This window comes from Odocoileus virginianus, unplaced genomic scaffold (genome assembly GCF_023699985.2).
Source record: "Odocoileus virginianus isolate 20LAN1187 ecotype Illinois unplaced genomic scaffold, Ovbor_1.2 Unplaced_Contig_11, whole genome shotgun sequence".
Taxonomy (NCBI): Eukaryota; Metazoa; Chordata; class Mammalia; order Artiodactyla; family Cervidae; genus Odocoileus; species Odocoileus virginianus.
This window is the reverse complement of record NW_027224328.1, coordinates 238,841-253,548: the sequence shown is the minus strand read 5'-3', so window position 1 is coordinate 253,548 and position 14,708 is coordinate 238,841. Positions and strand designations below refer to the sequence as shown.

The 14,708-nt window shown below is 40.1% G+C and overlaps 1 pseudogene; it reads left to right on the top strand.

Annotated features, from left to right (window-relative positions):
* Positions 1 to 201: 201 nt before the first annotated feature.
* Positions 202 to 1,493, top strand: LOC110139308 (sodium/potassium-transporting ATPase subunit beta-3-like; annotated as a pseudogene).
* The last annotated feature ends 13,215 nt before the right edge of the window (positions 1,494 to 14,708 follow it).

Genomic DNA, 14,708 nt, shown 5'->3' with positions numbered 1-14,708 from the left:
AGCGCCCCGCCATGGCGCGGCGCAGCGCGGCACAGTTGGTTTGAGCGCTCACTGCGGGAGCAGCTTTCCTCGGCCTGCCCGGCCGTCGTGCCTTCTGCAGCAGTCACCGGGGTGCGTCGCTCGAGCCCGGATGCGCCTGCGCGTTCCTCGCCGCTTTTACCGCGGCGGCTGCTGCTCCCCTCACAGTCGGCAGCACACACCATGACCAAGAAAGACAAGAAGTCCTTCAACCAGACCAAGTGGAAGCTCTTCATCACAACCGGACCACCGGAGAGTTCCTGGGGCGCACCGCCAAGAATTGGGGTTTGATCTTGTTCTTCTACCTTGTCTTTTATGGGTTCCTGGCTGCACTCTTATTTATTTATTTATTTATTTATTTTCCATTTATTAGTTGGAGGCTAATTACTTTACATCATTACAGTAGTTTTTGTCATACATTGAAATGAATTAGCCATGGATTTACATGTATTCCCCATCCCGGTCCCCCCTCCCACCTCCCTCTCCACCGGATCCCTCTGGGTCTTCCCAGTGCACCAGGCCTGAGCACTTGTCTCATGCACCCAACCTGGGCTGGTGATCTGTTTCACCCTTCATTCACAATGTGGACCATGCTTCAGACTCTGAACGATGAGGTTCCAAAATATCGTCAGATTCCTAGTCCAGGACTTAAGGTTTTTCCAAAACCAGTGTCAGGGTTGGATTTTTCATTCAGCCTGTCTGATTCAGAATCCTATCAAGGGTACATTGATGACCTTAAGAAATTTCTAAAGCCATATGGCTTAGAAGAACAGAAGAATCTCACAGATTGTACCAGTGGAAACCTTTTTTGAGCAGAAGGGTCCAGAATACACAGCATGTCAGTTTCCTCTTGCCTTACACACAGTGGTGTGGATGATCCCACATTTGGCTACCAAGCAGGAAACCCTTGTATTCTTGTGAGAATGAGCAGAATAATTGGATTAAAGTGTCATGGAGAGCCAAGGATAGACTGCATTGCAAAGAGTGAAAGCACAGCAGTTCTATCAACTTATCCTTCCAGTGAAAAGATAGATTTAAAATATTTTCCATATTGGGGAAAAAAACTGCATGGGAGCAACCTGCAGCCACTAGTTGCCATCCAGCTCATCTTTGGTAGTGATGGTGACGTAAAAGAAGTAATGGTTGAGTGCAAGATTGATGGATCACCCAGCCTAAAAACCCAGAATGACCATGACAAGTTTTTAGGATGAGTTACATTCAAGATCACCATGCATGCATAGTAGGAGTTAGGATGTCTCCACAGAGTAAATGTTGTGTTGTCTGTCTTCATTTTGTATCAGCGGGACCTGCCATTCCAGAATTATGAGACCGCCTTGGAGAAAGGTGGAGTGGTACATGACACTGGGATAACATAATGTGCTTCCAGATAATAGTGGTCCATGTCCTTCGAAGTAACTGCCTGTTGCCTCTGCTGCCTTTTGAACCATGAACAGTCACCACATATGGACTATGAACACCTGATTATGAACTTGTAGACAGTTCAGTGAACTCATCTCAGAGAGGTGATGAAGACTGAACTTTAAGCACTTATATCCAGACTCCCGTGGGAGTTCTATGGCAGTTTTTATGTGGTTTAATTGCCAAGTGTCTAAAGCTTAATGTGCTGTGCTATGTAAATATTTTATAGATTTAACACTGGTTAACTGTCATATTTTGATGCCAGCAAAGTTTTAGGGTATAAAATGGTACCTGACCAACATCAAATGACTTTATAGCTGCAAGAAATTCAGTGCGTGGAAAAGTTCTGTATGTGAGGAGGAAAAAGGAAAATAAAAGTGGATTTGAAAGGTTAAAAAAATCCATTTCTGATTAATCAGTCTCCAGATGGGTGGATCAATATATAATTCTCTCCTTTTGGGAGACCAGCTGAAATTTCTTACTTGCATCATATTCAAATTTGAAGTATTCATCGATTCACAGATATTTTCAGTGTTGATGCCATTTTGGGTATAGAGAAATGAATGAGGCAGTCCTCGCCTTTAATTACAAATCTGATGGTGTGAAGAGTACTTTTTTCTGCCAGTAAATGTATTGTGATCTTATGGTTTCTGTAATTCACTTTCCTTCCTATGAATTACAAAGCCATTGTCAGAACAATTTGTTATTACAATACTCTGATGGTCAACATTTCCTCTAGCCTTAACGACCCAGATGGCTGAGACTTTGAGGGGGCCTGCATCACAACTCAACTTCTTCTTTTATTCCATCCTGTTCTCCCACACTCCTGCCCCTCTGTTTCCTTTAAAAGGTACTGCATGCATGTATGCTCTGTCGCTTCAGTCATGTCCGATTTTGTGTGACACTGGACTGTAGCCCACCAGGCTCCTCTGTCCATGAGATTCTCTAGACAAGAATACTGGAGTGTGTTGCCATGCCCTCCTCCAGGTGATCTTCCTGACCCAGGGATTGTACCTGTATCCTGCATTGCAGGCAGATTCTTTACTTCTGAACCACCAGGTATTAATCCCTAATAAATCTTTTACGCCTTCAACTTTGTCTCCACATCTGCTTCTGGAAAAGCCTACCAGCAGCACTCCTCTTCAGATCTTTGGAAACCTGAGAGACAAGCCATACAGAGAGAAGGGTTCTCTCTTCACCCCTGTTGTCACAGTTAACAGAAAGCCAAGCGTCTAGAATACATTAATACTTAATCTTTGCCTTGGAGTTCTCTGGGAAAAACAAAAAACAAAACTCTTCTTTGACACAGAGATGTGACAGATTTGCGTGAATTTTCCTTACGAGGATTCCTACAGAGCCTGAAGCCTTGTGAATCACTTAGTGGTGATTCTAGCTGCTGCTCAACTTAAGAGAGAATTCAGTGAAATTAAAATTATAGAGGAGAAAGGATGCTTTTAGACTGAAATAGTCCCAGCTTCCCCTCCTAAATTTTTAGGTCACTTAAAATAATTTCTCTAGTTTCATTAGTAGATTTCCTTAAGGCACTTGGAATTTTTTTTTTTTTTTAAGTGTTCAGTTCAGTTCAGTTGCTCAGTCATGTCTGACTCTGCAACCCCACGGACTGCAGCACACCAGGCTTCCCTGTCCATCACCAACTCCCACAGCTTGCTCAAACTCATGTCTGTTGAGTTGGTGATGCCATCCAACCATCTCATTCTCTGTTGTCCCCTTCTCCTGCCTTTGATCTTTCCCAGCATCAGGGTCTTTTCCAGTGAGTCAGTTCTTCACATCAGGTGGCCAAAGTATTGGAGTTTCAGCTTCAGCATCAGTCCTTCCAAAGAATATTCAGGACTGATTTCCTTTAGGATGGACTGGTTGGATCTTGCAGTCCAAGGGACTCTCAAGAGTCTTCTCCAACACCACAGTTCAAAAGCATCAATTCTTCGGTGTTCAGCTTTCTTTGTAGTCCAACTCTCACATCTATACATGACTACTGGAAAAACCATAGCTTTGACTAGACGGACCTTTGCTGGCAAAGTAATGTCTCTGCTTTTAATATGCTGTCTAGGTTGGTCATAGCTTTTCTTCCAAGGAACAAGTGTCTTTTAATTTCATGGCTGCAGTCACCATCTGCAGTGATTTTGGAGCCCCAAAAATAAAGTCTCTCACTGTTTCCATTGTTCCTCGTCTATTTGCCATGAAGGGATGGGACTGGATGCCAGGATCTTAGTTTTCTGAATGTTAAGTTTTAAGCCAACTTTTGAAGTATAAATGCATACAAAAAAGTACACACAGTACCCAAGTCTCGTTGTTCAGTCCCATACATTTAATAGAATGAACATGTTAAAGTAATTGTCTTTCAGATCAAGAAAAGAATATTGCCAACATCCCAAAATTCATTTGTGTACATTTATGCAGTTACATTCTTTTTTAATCTTTAAATTTTTTAAAATGTTTAATTGGAAGATAATTATATTGCAATGTTGTGTTGGTTTCTGCCATATGATAATGTGAATCAGCCATAAGTATACATATGTCCCCTCCCTCTTGAACCTCCTTTCCACACCCCCATCCCATCCCATCCCTCTAGGTTGTTACAGAGTGCTAGCTTGAGCTCCCTGTGTTATATAGCAACTTCCAGCTAGCTATGTATTTTACATATGGTAATGTATATGTTTCAATGCTACTGTCTCAATTCATTCCCTCCTTTCCTTCTCTTGCTATATCTCCAAGTTTGTTCTCTATGTCTGTGTCTCTGTTCCTATCTGCAAATAGGTTCATTAGTATCATTTTTCTAGATTCCATAATTATGCATTAATATACAATATTTGTTTTTCTCTTTCTGACTTCTTCACTCTGTATAACAGGCTCTAGGTTCATCCACCTCACTAGAACTGACTCAAATTTGTTCCTTTTTATGGCTGAGTAATATTCCATTGTATATATGTACCACAACTTCTTTATCCATTCATCTGTTGATGGACATCTAGGTTGCTTCCATGTCCTAGCTGTTGTAAATAGTGCCACATGAACATTGTGGTACACAGTCATATTATTTATCACATAACCAATATCTGGACATCTAATAATACAGCTTTCTTGCTTTGGTAATGTATGTAAGTCATAGTGTATATGAAGTATCACCTCATACCAGTCAGAATGGCCATCATAAAAAAATCTACAAACAATAAATGCTGGAAAAGGTGTGGAGAAAATGGAACCTTCTTATGCTATAGGTGGGAATGTAAATTGGTGTAGCTACTGTGAAGGACAGTATGGAGGCTCCTTAAAAAACTAAAAATAGAGCTACCATATGACCCAAAATTCCACTCCTGGGCATACACCCAGAGAAAACCATAATTCAATAGGACACATGCATCTCAATGTTCACGGCAGCACTATTTACAATAACCAGGACATGGAAACAACCTAAATGTCCAAAGACAAATGAATGGATAAAGAAGATGTGGTTCCATACACAAAAATAAACTCAAAGTGGATTAAAGATCTAAATGTAAGACCAGAAACTATAAAACTCCTAGAGGAAAACATAGGCAAAACACTCTTTGACATAAATCACAGCAGGATCCTCTATTGACCCACCTCCCAGAGTAATGGAAATAAAAGCAAAAATAAACAAATGGGACCTAATTAAACTTAACAGCTTTTGCACAACAAAGAAAACTATAAGCAAGGTGAAAAGTCAGCCTTCAGAATGGGAGAAAATAATAGCAAATGAAGCAATTGACAAAGAATCTCAAAAATATATAAGCAGCTCATGCAGCTCAATGCCAGAAAAATAAAGACCCAATCAAAAATGGGCCAAAGAACTGAACAGACATTTCTCCCAAGAAGACATACAGATGGCTAACAAACACATGAAAAGATGCTCAACATCGTTCATTATCAGAGAAATGCAAATCAAAACCATAATGAGGTACCATCTTACACCAGTCAGAATAGCTGCTATCCAAAAGTCTACAAGCAATAAATGCTGGAGAGGGTGTGGAGAAAAGGGAACTCTCTTACCCTGTTGGTGGGAATGTAAACTAGTACAGCCACTATGGAGAACAGTGTGGAGATTCCTTAAAAAACCTGGAATAGAACTACCATATGACCCAGCAATCCCACTGCTGGGCATACACACTGAGGAAACAAGAACTGAAAGAGACACGTGTACCCCAATGTTCATCACAGCACTGTTTATAATAGCCAGGACATGGAAGCAACCTAGATGTCCATCGGCAGACAAATGGATAAGAAAGCTGTGGTACATATACACAATGGAATATTACTCAGCCATTAAAAAGAATGCATTTGAATCAGTTCTAATGAGGTGGATGAAACTGGAGCCTATTATACAGAGTGAAGTAAGTCAGAAAGAAAAACACCAATACAGTATATTAATGCATATATATGGAATTTAGAAAGATGGTAATGATGACCCTATATGCAAGACAGCAAAAGAGACACAGATATAAAGAACAGACTTTTGGACTCTGTGGGAGAAGGCGAGGGTGGGATGATTTGAGAGAATAGCATTGAAACATGTATATTACCATATGTGAAATAGATCACCAGTCCAAGTTCAGTGCATGAAACAGGGCACTCAAAGCCGGTGCACTGGGACAACCCTGAGGGATGGGATGGGGAGGGAGGTGGGAGGGGCTTCAGGATGCGGGACACATTTATGCTCATGGCTGATTCATGTCAGTGTATGGCAAAACCCACTACACTATTGTAAAGTAATTAGCCTCCAATTAAAATTAATTAATTAATTAAAATAATTAAAAAAAGCTATTTGTCTTAAAAATAAAGAAGATATGGTTCATATATACATTGGATATTGCTCAGTCACTAAAAGGAACAAAATAGGGTAATTTATCAATATAAAGGGCATCCCAGGTGGCTCTAGTGGTAAAAGACCCCCCTGTCAGTTCAGGAGACCCAAGAGACACGGATTTGATCCCTGAGTCAGGAAGGTGCCCTGGAAGAGGGCATGACAACCCACTCTAGTATTCTTGCCTGGAGAATTCCATAGATGGAGGAGCCTTGCGGGCTATAACCCATGTGCTCATAAAGAGTTGGACATGACTGAAGTGACAGCACACATGCAATATAAAACCAGGGGGAAAACAAAATAGTCATCAGGAGCTTTGATTGGCAGTCTCAGTTCTTTGAACAGTTTTCAGATGTAAATCAATCAGCAGAAGTAGAGTCAATTTATTAAAGAGAGGCTGGTACCTTGATGAAGGTGAGTGTGACCACACATATTTGTGGTATACACTTTCTTTTTCAAATGAGCTATACTTAGCTGCTTGTACTTTGGCCACCTGATGTGAAGAGCCAACTCATTGGAAAAGACCCTGATGCTGGGAAAGGTTGAAGGCAAAAGGAGAAGGGGGCAACAGAGGATGAGATGGTAGATAGCATCACTGACTCAATGGACATGAATTTGAGCAAACTCTGGGAGATAATGACAGACAGGTAAGCCTGGTACACTGCAGTCAGTGGGATCACTAAGAGTCGGACACCAATTATTGGCTGAACAATAACAACAAAATACTTAGCAGCAGGCGGAACTCTTACATTGATTGACTGATCTGTGAAATAAGAGTAATTATGGAAGAAAGAGGCAAGTGAAAATCAATAAATCTGCATCTGAATCTCTATGTCCATCATTAAGCAATTGTTAATCAGAAGTAATCCCTTTGGAGGAAAATTGCAGATATTGATAGAACCATCGAAGGCTTAAATAATAAAAGATGATGGTACTTTCTGTAAACCCATCTTTTCTTCTTTTTGTTTTTTTTTAAAGTCTTATTGAGATATAATTTATATAACTTAAAATTCACCCACTTAAAGTATACAATTCAATGGTTTTTAGTATATTCATAGAGTTGACCAAGCATATCATGCATCATCTTAGAACATTTTGATTGCTCCCCAAAGAAACTCCGTATCCATTAGCTGTCCTTCTGTCTTCCCGCTTCATACACACCCCACCTTCAGTACTACAAAACCAGTAATCTATTTACTGCATCTGTGGGTGTGCTGATTTTGGACATTTTGTATAAATGTAATCACACAATGCATTATCTTTCATGACTGGCTTTTTTCATTAGAATAACACTTTCAAGTTTTATCAGTGTTGTACTTCATTCAGTACTTCATCTATTATCTTTATTGCCAAATAATATTCCATTGTATGTATATACTACATTTTGTGTACCCAATTGGTAGACATTTGAGTTATCCACTTTTGGGCTATTATTAACAAAAATCATGTTCCCTAGTAGCTCAGACTGTGAAACATCTGCCTGCAATATAAAAGACCCGAGTTTGACCACTGGGTTGGGAAGATAGCCTGGAGAAGGAAATGGCAACCCACCCCAGTATTCTTGCCTGGGAAATCCCGTGGACAGAGGAGCCTGTCAGGCTACAGTCCATTCGGTTGCAAAGAGTCCAACATGACCAAACGACTAACACACACCCATGAAAGTGTGTGTACAAGATTTTGTGTGGACATATGTCTCCGCATCTCAGGTAAAAAGCTAAGAGTTAGAATTGCTAGGTCATATGTGCTAGGTCACATGTAAAGATGAAAGGTAAAAGAGAATAAAACGTTAAAAATAAATATAGCTACTTCAATTTAATGACAATTTGACAACATAAAACAGGATAATTTGTGGTAGCAAAAACCTTACAGGGGAAGAATAAAATGATGGAAACTGCATAGGAAAATGAAGATAAGATGCTTTAAGATGCTATCAGCAGAAAAAAGGACTGTTTTATCTATGAGTCATTTAAACAAACCACATGATAACCACACGCACACACAAAAGAAACCAAGAGCAGGAACACAAAACATGAAAAAGAAGGAAGTGGAGAGACACATCACAGAAAACCTCCAGGCTAAAATGGCAAATGGAAACACAAGGAAAAAGAAACAAAGGAGCTACAGAGCAACCAGAAAACAAAAGATAAATGGCAGTACTAAATCTTCATTTATCAACAGTCAGTCTAAATGTAAATGGATGGAGCTCACCAATGAAAAGACACACAGTGGTGGTGAAGTAGTGGTGAAGTAGATTAAAAAACAAGATACAAGTCTATACTGCCCCCAGGAGACTCATCTCTGCTCTAAAGATGGACACAGGCTCAAAGTGAAGGAATGGAAGATAAAACTCCAAATGACAGCTGGAAGAAGGTGGGTGTAACCATACTTCCATCAGACATAATAGTCTTCAAGCCAAAAAGACTGCCACTGCACAGTAATGGAGGGAAACTAGACTTCTGGTGGTGAGCATGCAATTGTGAATGTAGAAGTCAAATTATAATGTTGTGCACATGAAACTTACACACTGTTATAAAACAACATTACCTCAATAAAAATAGAAATCAAGTAAATTTAAAACTTAAGAAAATAATAAAGTCAAATACATATTTTGTTTGACCAAATACTAAAGTAAAGCTACAATGGAATGTGATTTAGCCATAAAAACAAATAAAGTTGTGATACATTCTGTAACATGGATGAACTTTGAAAGCATCAATAGCATGCAGACCAAGTATACAAAAAAGAATGAAGAATATAGCATATGTAAACAACACAGTTAGCTAAATAATATATAGAGAGCAATACACCCAATAGTGAAAGAATTTGTTAGTTACATTATTGTAAATTCACTGGAAACTTTCATTTTTAAATGATCATCAGTTCATCTCAGTTCAGTCGCTCAGTCATGTCTGACTCTGCAGCTCCATGGACTGCAGCACTCGAGGCCTCCCTGTCCACCACCAACTCCCGGGGTTTACTCAAACTCATGTCCATTGAGTCAGTGATGCCATCCAACTATTTCATCCTCTGTTGTCCCTTCTCCTCCTGCCCTCAATCTTTCCCAGCATCAGGGTCTTTTCAAATGGCCACATCAGGTGGCCAATGTATTGGAGTTTCAGCCTCAGCATCAGTCCTTCCAAAGAACACCCAGGACTGATCTCCTTTAGGATGGACTGGTTGGATCTCCTTGCAGTCCAAGGGACTCTCAAGAGTTTTCTCCAACACCACAGTTCAAAAGCATCAATTCTTCAGTGCTCAGCTTTCTTTATAGTCCAACTCTCACATCCATACATGACCACTGAAAAAACCATAGGCTTGACTAGACAGACCTTTGTTGGCAAAGTAATATCTCTGTTTTTTAATATGCTGTCTAGGTTGGTCATAACTTTCCTTCCAAGGAGTCAGCGTCTTTTAATTTCATGGCTGCAATCCCATCTACAGTGATTTTGGAGCCCAGAAAAATAAAGTCAGCCACTGTTTCCACTGTTTCCCCATGTATTTGCTATGAAGTGATGGGACCAGATGTCATGATCTTAATTTTCTCAATGTTGAGCTTTAACCAACTTTTTCACTCTCCTCTTACTTTCATCAAGAGGCTCTTTAGTTCTTCTTCACTTTCTGCCATAAGGGTGGTGTCATCTGCATATCTGAGTTTATTGATATTTCACCCAGCAATCTTGATTCCAGCTCATGCTTCCTCCAGCTCAGCATTTCTCATGATGTGCTCTGCGTATAAGTTAAATAAGCAGGGTGACAATATACAGCCTTGACATACTCTTTTTCCTATTTGGAACCAGTCTGTTGTTCCATGTCCAGTTCTAACTGTTGCTTCCTGACCTGCATACAGGTTTCTCAAGAGGCAGGTCAGGTGGTCTGGTATTCCTATCTCTTGAAGAATTTCCCACAGTTTATTGTGATCCACAGTCAAAGGCTTTGGCATAGTCAGTAAAGCAGAAATAGATGTGTTTCTGGGACTCTCTTGCTTTGTCAGTGATCCAGCGGATGTTGGCAATTTGATCTCTGGTTCCTCTGCCTTTTCTAAAACCAGCTTGAACATTTGGAAATTCATGGTTCATGTATTGCTGAAGCCTGGCTTGGAGAATTTTAAGTATTACTTTACTAGCATGTGAGATGACTGCAATTGTGCAGTAGTTTGAGCATTCTTTGGCATTGTCTTTCTTTGGGATTGGAATGAAAACTGACCTTTTCCAGTCCTGTGACTACTGCTGAGTTTTCCAAATTTGCTGACATATTGAGTGTGGCACTTTCACAGCATCATCTTTCAGGATTTGAAATAGCTCAACTGGAATTCCATCACCTCCACTAGCTTTGCTCATAGTGATGTTTCCTAAGGCCCACTTGACTTCACATTCCAGGATGTCTGGCTCTAGGTGAGTGACCACACCATCATGATTATCTGGGTCGTGAAGATCTTTTTTGTACAGTTCTTCTGTGTGTTCTTACCACCTCTTCTTAATATCTTCTGCTTCTGTTAGGTCCCTACCATTTCTGTCCTTTATTGAGCCCATCTTTGCATGAAATATTCCCTTGGTATCTCTAATTTTCTTGAAGAGCTCTCTAGTCTTTCCCATTCTGTTGTTTTCCTCTATTTCTTTGCACTGATCACTGAGGAAGGCTTTCTTATCTCTCCTTGCTATTCTTTGGACTCTGCATTCAAATGGGTATATCTTTCCTTTTCTCCTTTGCTTTTCACTTCTCTTCTTTCACAGCTATTTGTAAGGCCTCCTCAGACAGCCATTTTGCTTTTTTGCATTTCTTTTTCTTGGGGATGGTCTTGATCCCTGTCTCCTGTACAATGTCACAAACCTCCATCCATAGTTCATCAGGCACTCTGTCTATCAGATCTAGTCCCTTAAATCTATTTCTCACTTCCACTGTATAATCATAAGGGATTTGATTTAGGTCATACCTGAATGGTCTAGTGGTTTTCCTTACTTTCTTCAATTTAAGTCTGAATTTGTCAATAAGGAGTTCATGATCTGAGCCACAGTCAGCTCCCAGTCTTGTTTTTGCTGACTCTATAGAGCTTCTCCATCTTTGGCTGCAAAGAATATAATCAATCTGATTTTGGTGTTGGCCATCTGATGATGTCCATGCGTAGAATCTTCTCTTGTGTTGTTGGAAGAGGGTGTTTGCTATGATCAGTGCGTTTTCTTGGCAGAACTCTATTAGCTTTGCTCTGCTTCATTCTGTACTCCAAGGCCAAATTTGCCTGTTACTCCAGGTGTTTCTTGGACTTCCTACTTTTGCATTCCAGTCCCCTATAATGAAAAGGACATCTTTTTTGGGTGTTAGTTCTAGAAGGTCTTGTAGGTCTTCATAGAACTGTTCAACTTCAGCTTCTTCAGCATTACTGGTCAGGGCATAGACTTGGATTACTGTGATATTGAATGGTTTGCCTTGGAAACGAACAGAGATCATTCTGTCATTTTTGAGGTTGCATCCAAGTACTGCATTTCGGACTCTTTTGTTGACCATGATGGCTACTCCATTTCTTCTAAGGGATTCCTGCCCACAGTAGTAGATATAATGGTCATCTGAGTTAAATTCACCCATTTTAGATTCGGCAAATTGACACAGAAAAGTAGAATAGAAATTACAAGGAACTGAGACAGGGGCCTCTGGTGAGTCATTCCTTAAAGAGGAGACTTTATTGTTTGCAATGATTTTTAAAAAGTTCTTGAAACAGATAATGGTGATGGTTAAACTAACACTATGAATGTTCTTAATGCCACTGAGTTGCACACTTAAAAGTCATTAAAATGGTAAACTTTGTGTTATGCATGTCTTACTGCCATTAAAGAGAAGGAAAAAAATGAAAGAATCTAGAAGAAATATTAAAGGGATGGTGAGCAATGAAACCAGTTAAACATGAGAATTAAGTCAAAATAATGACTTTATCTAGGGCATTAAAATTATGTGAGTATATGGATTTCCCTGGAAGCCCAGTAGTTGAGACTCTGTGCTCCCAACACATTGGGCACAGGTCCTATCTTTGATCTCGGAAGCAATATCTTACAATGCTGCAGGGCACTGCCAAAAAAAAAAAAAAAAACAAAACATGTGAGTATAAAAAACATTTCTTTAAAGAGAAATGGAAAATCTAAAGAAAGATTAGTGATTATAATAGCAATAATAATAATTCCATGATTCTAAAATCCTTATTTAGAAACTAAATATGTAACGAAGTGAGGAGAAAAAAGAAGAAACAAATATTCAAATTGTTTAAATTTTCAGTGTATTTTTTCATTATTGATGTTGCAAAACTTATATCCGAACACTTCCCTTAGGGAATTTTTTTTAAACTTGATAGTCGTCTTTCAGTTGCCCAGTCGTGTCTGACTCTTTGTGACCCCATGGACTGCAGCACACCAGGCCTCCCTGTCCCTCACCATCTCCCAAAGTTTGCCCAAGTTCATGTCCATTGCATCAGTGATGCCATCCAGCCATCTCATCCTCTGATGCCCTCTTCTCCTTCTGCCCTCAATCTTTCCCAGCATCAGGGACTTTTCCAATGAGTTGGCTGTTTGCATCAGGTGACCAAAATACTGGAGCTTCAGCATCAGTCCTTCCAATGAGTATTCAGGGTTGATTTCCCTTAAGATTGACTGGTTTGATCTCCTTGCTGTCCAAAGGACTTTCAGGAGTCTTCTCCAGCACTACAGTTTGAAGGCATCAATTCTTTGGTGTTCTGCCTTCTTTATGGTCCAGCTCTCACAGCCATCCTGGAGGAGGGAATGGCAAACCACCTCAGTATACTTGCCATGAGACCCTCATGCACTATATAGCTTGACTATAGGTACTTAAACCCAATGCAAAGAAAGAAAATTGGGGTGAATATTAATAACGTAAAACTCATGTGCAGCTCTGTCTCTGCCTGCTAGCTCCATGTCAAACAACCAGAAGCACATTTTATTGCTTGTCTAATCTTTCTCAGACAGTATAGTAAGCACTTTATAACCATTGCCTCATTTAATATTAACAGTACTTGTAAACAGCAGGGATAATTTGAAGGAGCACAAAGGTAGGACAAGGCATATTCATTGTCACCTGTCTCATTGAGACACAGACATGGAACAGTCTAAGGCTAGAGCAGAAGGAGTCAGGAAAGGAGCTACCTTCATTGCTAAATCAAGGCTTTGTAGGTCTAGGAGACTGAAGAAAGAGGTAAACAGGCTGTAAAGAATACGTTCAAGATGTGTTATTAACTGACAGGAGTACGACATTTGGGAAAGAACAGACGGAGAAAGCTCAGATGGCAAAGGATCCACCTGCAATGCTGGAGATGTGGGTTCGATCCCTGGGTTGGGAAGATCCCCTGGAGAAGGGAATGGCAACCCACTCCAGTATTCTTGTCTGGAGAATCCCATGGACAGAGGAGCCTGGTGGGTTACAGTCTATGGTTTCGCAAAGAGTCGGACACGACTGAGTGACTGACAATTTCACTTTCTAAGAGGAGAGGGTGCATCAAATAAGAACATAAAGGCATAACCTAAGGGAAAGGATGAGAAAATCTGGGAGCAAGGCAAGTTATGAAGCAGCTGAGGCTGTGTGAATTTCACTGATGGGAATCAAGAAGAAATATACAGATTTGCACACAGACACAACACACATACAAAGTTTTCCATACAATTATAATTGAAGAAAACTTTTTCATGTTTTAAATGAAAACAGACCTTTGAAGGAGTAATTGTTAGACAAGAATACAGAATTTTTTTGAAATTCCTTATTCATGTTGGAATGTTCAGTATATTTTTTGTTTTGAATTATGTGTATGAAAGAGCACCATAGTGTCTTCAGATCTTAGAACAATCTGAAAGTCTCAATTTGGTCCTGTGTTCAACTCTTGCTGCCATTCATTTTCTATCTCCCATGTTGGGTAAAAATCAGTAATTTTTCAAAAACTATTTACTTATTTGGCTGTGCCAGTTCCTATTTGTGGCATGCAAACTCTTGGTTGCAGCATGCGAACCCTTGGTTTCAGCATAAAAACTATTGGTCATAGCAGGTGGGATCTAGTTCCCTGACCAGAGATTGAACTCAGACCCCCTGCACTGGGAGCTCAGAATCTTAACCTCTGGGCCACCAGGGAAGTCCCAAGAACCAGTCATTTTTAACTCAAGTTAACTAAATAGGCTTGGGGCTTCCCTGGTGGCTCATTGGTAAAGAATTCACCTGTAATGCAGGAAACACAGGTTCGATCCCTTGGGTAGGGAAGGAAATGGCAACCCACTCCAGTATTCTTGCCTGAGAAATCCCATGGACAGAGGAGACTGGCAGGCTACAGTCTATGGGGTCACAAAGAGTCAGACACGACTCAGTGACTAAACAACTTAGGCTTAAAAGCAAAAACTGGCATGGAAGGTTAATCGTCCTTACATCCCAAATCACAGCCCTCTTTTTAATTGTT